The sequence below is a fragment of the Dreissena polymorpha genome, chromosome 10 (assembly GCF_020536995.1).
Source record: "Dreissena polymorpha isolate Duluth1 chromosome 10, UMN_Dpol_1.0, whole genome shotgun sequence".
NCBI lineage: Eukaryota > Metazoa > Mollusca > Bivalvia > Myida > Dreissenidae > Dreissena > Dreissena polymorpha.
The window spans coordinates 67,952,380-67,960,371 of NC_068364.1; the positions used below are offsets into that span (position 1 = coordinate 67,952,380).

General features: G+C 36.8%; 1 long non-coding RNA gene across 1 annotated transcript; it reads left to right on the forward strand.

The window, feature by feature from the left end:
- Nucleotides 1–5,254, forward strand: LOC127847617 (uncharacterized). The gene is made up of 5 exons (XR_008034078.1): nucleotides 1–115; nucleotides 348–440; nucleotides 894–994; nucleotides 3,557–3,657; nucleotides 5,161–5,254. It is a non-coding gene; the product is annotated as an uncharacterized LOC127847617 (long non-coding RNA).
- The last annotated feature ends 2,738 nt before the right edge of the window (nucleotides 5,255–7,992 follow it).

Consider the following 7,992-nt stretch of genomic DNA (forward strand, 5'->3'; position numbering starts at 1 on the left):
TGCTGGCTCCGGTCAGTATTTCTGTTGGAAATTTGAAAGGGCGTACGGACATTGAACTATTACAAAAAATCTAATCCTTTGACCCCCAATTTTCTCCATTGCTGTTTAGTACTTGGTAAGTTACCAATGTAAAAACATGGTTTCCAGGCACCTTGCTTCTGCAGGAAAGTGGCAGTTTGTTGTTGAAACTGGCTTAAAAAGGCTCGGAAACACACATAATTCTGATGTTTTGATTTGAAATAATCAATACTAAAACAGTTTGCCCCAACTCATTTGATTTCAATGTTACTGATTTTTCAGAAGGCACAGCCTCAACCATTCTGGCAATGTGCTTGGTTTATTTTCAGATTTGCGAGGTGACCAGTTTCCAGACATTGGTTCGCTCCTGCTTGTGTACGCGATTGGCCGAGACTAAAAAAACTGTAGTGTGCCACCTTAAGGTAAAACGACAAATTTCCAAAATGATCAAACACCCATGAAACATGCTTTTGCTTAATTATATATTCCTAAGGTTTTGTTTTTTAACAGAGTGTTTGCCCATAACACTATTATATGACCAATACTGTTCGTAAATCAAGGGAGGTAATTCAGAATCATGTTTACTGGTTTCTGCAATTCTCAAACAGTTCTGTATGAAGAATGTGTTCAATTTGTAGCCGGTATGGACAACTTACTACTCTGTGGTGAAGAAGGGCTTTATATTCATATAATGTCAAAAATTATAGCAAACAATATAAGAATCCAATCAAAACAATGATTCAAAATGGCCGTTTGGGCAGAATTTAGTACGGTTAAGGACCTATGGCCTGGTAACAATCTTGTTAACATTGTTTCCATGTTAACATTGTGCATGCTTTCGCATTGAAATCAGTGTGGAATGTCATTTATTTCAGGTTTTAGTCGTTTGCTTGTAAGGCAAGATAGTCCCTGGAGAAGAACTAAAATACGTCAACAGCCTTGTCAGCGGAAAGACACTCCGTTGCAGTTACTGAAGGTAAAACGACATCTTCAGTGGGCTAGGTAAATGTTGGCATGTTTGTCGGAATGTGTTTCCTGGTCTATACCGAAATGTCCTGCGTGCTTTGTTTAATCTATAACTGCGCCATAACTTACTTTTCGCCATTGTGCGCAATTCAACTGATGATATTTATAAGCAAATAAAAAGTTATTGTGAAGAAGTGACTCTTGCAAGTGCCACACATTGTTGTATGCCTTTTAACAATGATCTGAGCTTACTAGAAGTTTTACTTTTTCTGTTTCCAAGAAATATGGATTAATATTTATCTCAGATGTCAATTTTTAGGCAATCATTAGTGTCATATCAGGGGTATGTCCTCAATATGTCAGCCCCAATTATTTATGCTGTGATTGGGTTATCTCCCTTGCATGGGCCTGTTTAAGGGATTACTTCACAGGGGCCTTAAATGGTGTGTTTTTACAACAGATTAAAGGTACAAATGCTTAACTTGCCTTTCAAGATCATGCTAAGCATGCAATTTATTTATATTTTTATTACTTTAAGCAAAAACATGTGCATTTGTTGTGAGAGCTGTAAAAATCTAAGCAACGCCAAGTATTTATTGGCCCAAAACTGCGTGTTTTTGTGTTGTTTCTTTGATAAAGTTATGATTTAAAGGCTGACCAAGTCACCTGCACTACCATTTGTCATCTCAATGTGATTAAGACTTCATTTAATTGTTGCAATATGTTTCTGTGAGGTAGCTTTTCACTACCATGACTTCTACAATGACCCTGAAAATGGCATAGAAAAAAAGGGAAAACAGGGGTCGGATTAAACGCTTTATGAATAACAAACAAGCCTTCAGACTTGGTCAAAAATGTATTATATTTGCTTGTTTTTGTCCAAATTTCAAGAAAACAAGTCCATATTTTGCAGTTCTAAGACTTTGCTGGCCCTTAAGGCTGAACACCACACTTTTTAGCCACCAATGCGAATTGGCCCCGGTCAAATTTCTAAATAAAGAGAACATTGCTCAAGTAAGCACCATTTTGAGTGTCGTAATAATAATGAATGTCAGGTTTGAGTTGTGGTGATGTTTCTTGGATGTTTGTAAGTTACCAAAACATTGGTATTTTAACTATAGCTGCATACAGGAAGTAGAATTAATGCAATTCGAAAACAGGTGTAATGCTGGCTCCGGTCAGTATTTCTGTTGGAAATTTGAAAGGGCGTACGGACATTGAACTATTACAAAAAATCTAATCCTTTGACCCCCAATTTTCTCCATTGCTGTTTAGTACTTGGTAAGTTACCAATGTAAAAACATGGTTTCCAGGCACCTTGCTTCTGCAGGAAAGTGGCAGTTTGTTGTTGAAACTGGCTTAAAAAGGCTCGGAAACACACATTATTCTGATGTTTTGATTTGAAATAATCAATACTAAAACATTTTGCCCCAACTCATTTGATTTGAATGTTACTGATTTTTCAGAAGGCACAGCCTCAACCATTCTGGCAATGTGCTTGGTTTATTTTCAGATTTGCGAGGTGACCAGTTTCCAGACATTGGTTCGCTCCTGCTTGTGTACGCGATTGGCCGAGACTAAAAAAACTGTAGTGTGCCACCTTAAAGGGGCCTTTTCACAGATTTTGGCATTTTTTAACTTATTCATTAAATGCTTTATATTGATAAATGTAAACATTGGATCGTAAAAGCTCCAGTAAAAAATCAAGAAAAAAATTTAAAAAAGGAAAAGAACATTGCCCGGAGCAGGTTTCGAACCAGTGACCCCTGGAGTCCTGCCAGAGTCCTGAAGTAAAAACGCTCTAGCCTACTGAGCTATTCCGCCGAGTATACATTCGTGACGTATTTTATACCTTATATAAGCAATCTTTGTAGTTTCACAAAATTTAACGACAAAAATAGAACTCTCCAAATTATTCAATCGTTTCGCGTTGCAACGCTTTATAATTTTTAGGTTTTAAAATCATCAAAAGATGCATATAATGGCTATATTAGGGCATGGTTAATGTTCAGTATTACTGTTTCCTCACAAATATCATAACTAAAACGAAAACTTACGAATCTGAAACAACTTTTTTCAATTTTGTCAATTTACCAAAGCGTGAAAAGATCCCTTTAAGGTAAAACGACAAATTTCCAAAATGATCAAACACCCATGAAACATGCTTTTGCTTAATTATATATTCCTAAGGTTTTGTTTTTTAACAGAGTGTTTGCCCATAACACTATTGTATGACCAATACTGTTCGTAAATCAAGGGAGGTAATTCGGAATCATGTTTACTGGTTTCTGCAATTCTCAAACAGTTCTGTATGAAGAATGTGTTCAATTTGTAGCCGGTATGGACAACTTACTACTCTGTGGTGAAGAAGGGCTTTATATTCATATAATGTCAAAAATTATAGCAAACAATATAAGAATCCAATCAAAACAATGATTCAAAATGGCCGTTTGGGCAGAATTTAGTACGGTTAAGGACCTATGGCCTGGTAACAATCTTGTTAACATTGTTTCCATGTTAACATTGTGCATGCTTTCGCATTGAAATCAGTGTGGAATGTCATTTATTTCAGGTTTTAGTCGTTTGCTTGTAAGGCAAGATAGTCCCTGGAGAAGAACTAAAATACGTCAACAGCCTTGTCAGCGGAAAGACACTCCGTTGCAGTTACTGAAGGTAAAACGACATCTTCAGTGGGCTAGGTAAATGTTGGCATGTTTGTCGGAATGTGTTTCCTGGTCTATACCGAAATGTCCTGCGTGCTTTGTTTAATCTATAACTGCGCCATAACTTACTTTTCGCCATTGTGCGCAATTCAACTGATGAAATTTATAAGCAAATAAAAAGTTATTGTGAAGAAGTGACTCTTGCAAGTGCCACACATTGTTGTATGCCTTTTAACAATGATCTGAGCTTACTAGAAGTTTTACTTTTTCTGTTTCCAAGAAATATGGATTAATATTTATCTCAGATGTCAATTTTTAGGCAATCATTAGTGTCATATCAGGGGTATGTCCTCAATATGTCAGCCCCAATTATTTATGCTATGATTGGGTTATCTCCCTTGCATGGGCCTGTTTAAGGGATTACTTCACAGGGGCCTTAAATGGTGTGTTTTTACAACAGATTAAAGGTACAAATGCTTAACTTGCCTTTCAAGATCATGCTAAGCATGCAATTTATTTATATTTTTATTACTTTAAGCAAAAACATGTGCATTTGTTGTGAGAGCTGTAAAAATCTAAGCAACGCCAAGTATTTATTGGCCCAAAACTGCGTGTTTTTGTGTTGTTTCTTTGATAAAGTTATGATTTAAAGGCTGACCAAGTCACCTGCACTACCATTTGTCATCTCAATGTGATTAAGACTTCATTTAATTGTTGCAATATGTTTCTGTGAGGTAGCTTTTCACTACCATGACTTCTACAATGACCCTGAAAATGGCATAGAAAAAAAGGGAAAACAGGGGTCGGATTAAACGCTTTATGAATAACAAACAAGCCTTCAGACTTGGTCAAAAATGTATTATATTTGCTTGTTTTTGTCCAAATTTCAAGAAAACAAGTCCATATTTTGCAGTTCTAAGACTTTGCTGGCCCTTAAGGCTGAACACCACACTTTTTAGCCACCAATGCGAATTGGCCCCGGTCAAATTTCTAAATAAAGAGAACATTGCTCAAGTAAGCACCATTTTGAGTGTCTTAATAATAATGAATGTCAGGTTTGAGTTGTGGTGATGTTTCTTGGATGTTTGTAAGTTACCAAAACATTGGTATTTTAACTATAGCTGCATACAGGAAGTAGAATTAATGCAATTCGAAAACAGGTGTAATGCTGGCTCCGGTCAGTATTTCTGTTGGAAATTTGAAAGGGCGTACGGACATTGAACTATTACAAAAAATCTAATCCTTTGACCCCCAATTTTCTCCATTGCTGTTTAGTACTTGGTAAGTTACCAATGTAAAAACATGGTTTCCAGGCACCTTGCTTCTGCAGGAAAGTGGCAGTTTGTTGTTGAAACTGGCTTAAAAAGGCTCGGAAACACACATAATTCTGATGTTTTGATTTGAAATAATCAATACTAAAACAGTTTGCCCCAACTCATTTGATTTCAATGTTACTGATTTTTCAGAAGGCACAGCCTCAACCATTCTGGCAATGTGCTTGGTTTATTTTCAGATTTGCGAGGTGACCAGTTTCCAGACATTGGTTCGCTCCTGCTTGTGTACGCGATTGGCCGAGACTAAAAAAACTGTAGTGTGCCACTTATATAGATTTATATAGATTTAAAATTGAACATGTTATTATTTCACACTATTCTGTGGACGCTCACGATAAAATCATTCATCTCTGACGACCGGATGCTTAAGCACGTGGGGTAGGTTTTGTTTCATCTTGCTGCAGGTGGAAATTGTGAAACGCGATATAATATTAATTTTATTTGTATGCCATCATTTGAGGTGGGCTGTAACAATAGGAAAACATAAAAATAAATAAAAACAATATTTTTCGAATGAACATTTCTGGAAAGCAACCCTGTGGGAGTTGAAAACAATGTATATTATCTCTATGAACTTTTTAACAGTTTCTTTCCATATGTGTTACATATATTATCTTTTCTAACTTTGTTAACAGTTGTTACAGTTACTAGCGATCTAGTAATTATCTTTCTTAACCGTCGATAATTTCAATTGTTGTTTGTCGAAAATACAGCAAATAAATTAATAAAAAAACTGAATATCTTATGCCTTTTTATGCCCCCGAAGGAGGGCATATGGTGATCGCACTGTCCGTCACACTTGGCGTTTAGGTTTCGATGCTCTTTAATTTCTCTCTCTCTCTCTCTCGAGAAGAAGAAAGACGAGAGAGGAGAACGAGTCGGAGAGAGGAGAGGAGGAGAAATGTCTAGCTATACGCTCGAGCTCCCTCCCTCCCGCCCTCCCTCCTCCCTCCCTCCCTCCCTCCCTCCCTCCCTCTCTCTCTCGCTCTCTCTCTCTCTCTCTCTCTCTCTCTCCCTCCCTATATATATACATATATATATAATGTCGCTTTAGATGCAACATTCATATTTGGTATGCATGTGTATATGGACAAGGCCTTTCCATACGCACACAAATTTGACCCCTAAGACCTTTACCTTGAACTTAGGGTCCGCGTTTAGATTTCGAAAAAATGTGTTTTAGGTTTCTAAAAATTCACATAACTTCTATCAAAGCTTTTATCGGGGGCATATGTCATCCTATGGAGACAGATCTTGTTATCTTTGGGAACTGTTGTAGGAAAAGCATCGAACAACGAAATGCGTCAAAGTTACTTTCGAAATAGCCAAAAGACGTGCGTTTAACTCGCTCCTTGAATACATGGTTACTAACATGAGATTTTCGTCTTCAATATTCCATATTAAGCATTTAATCCGAGCATGATATAAAACTTCCGTTTAAAACATTAATGCAACTTTACGGACAAACTTTGTAATGGGTAAACAAGTATTTAAACAAATACCGGCGCGTCGTAATTTAGCCTCGTTCTAGGAAAACTGGACTAATAGCAAGTGTAAAATGTGTCGTGCAAGATCAACCTTTGCAATTCGCATAGGGTAATAAGAAGGGCACTTACCACTAAGGGTATCACGCTTACAGATTTTTCTAAACGTTTAAACGAAATTGAATAAACGAAACGTTACCGTTTAAACGGTATCCCTATGTCCGTTTTAAAAGCATCAGTGTCATCGCATCTCCAAACTGAAAGTAGCAATTATTTCCGGAAGTTATATTTAGTGCATATTCCATTTGCGCAATGACGTCATATTAAAACCAACTGTTCTCGTCGTTGTCGAACCATTGGGTTACACTTTGTCTACTTACATGCCGTAATATTTTGTAACAAAGACGAATTAATATCGAACCAACATTCCTTAAATAAGTGTAAAGCTGTTTTAAAATTGTCAATGATTTACTTAACACGATGTACATCAAAAGATGCATACTACAATTTATGTAAAAATATTCCTATACGGAGATTGTTCGCCATATCTCTTGAAATGAATGCCGATGAAGAAACGTCGGAAAAATTTCCTCGTGCACTTCGTGCCGACGCGCGTCGAATGGTCAAGACGATTCGGGTCATGCTCATGCAACAAAAGGCGGGAATTTCGTGATGACGCGCGTTAAATATTCAAGACGTCTAGTCGGTAGATGGTGTATTGTTATGTTTACGATATTGTGAATAAGGGGCATGTGGTGCACGTGATACAAATAATTTTTAATACGAGTCTTTTTCAGCAGCTGTTAACAAGTTTTGCAACGTCGTAACGTAATGAACTAAACTGATTTATATTGATATTGACTGTCGTTTAAACGTTTACAGTTTTTGTAAACGTTTTTGACCAAAAACACGAAACGCGACCGTTTAAACGTGATACCCTTATCTGATATATCTGAATAACAATAAATTTTGTTCTCGCGTTCATTTGGTATCTGGAGAGCAAAACACTGATACATCTTGTGTTTAGTCCATCTGAGCACAAGGTGCCGATGATGAGCTTTTGCAATAAGTTTGTGTGTAGCTAGTTATATCACTTTGGGCCACTTTTTTATCTAATGTTGATGACACTCGGTCAGAATGCTAATATTGACAACACCAAGGCTATATTGGAATCTTGGCAACGTGCAACACAAAACTGGGTCACTCAAATCTTAGAAAACACTTGTTACACCCATATTGGCTCATTTATTGTTCAATCCTGATGAGACTTTGAAAGAATGTTTTTGCTTGACAATATATAGACCTATTTCTAATCAGGGCTACGTGCGTATGAAAATTACGTCAATAGGTTTATTTTAGAAAAACCTTTTTACCACTGAATAAGCAATTATTAATGACTCAATGTCGATGAAACTTAACAAGAACTTTTATCATCGCACTATTTATTAAGAGATCGACACTACGTGACCTTTATAAAAAGAACTAGGTAACCGGGTCAAATCTTACCGGAAACATATTACCAACATG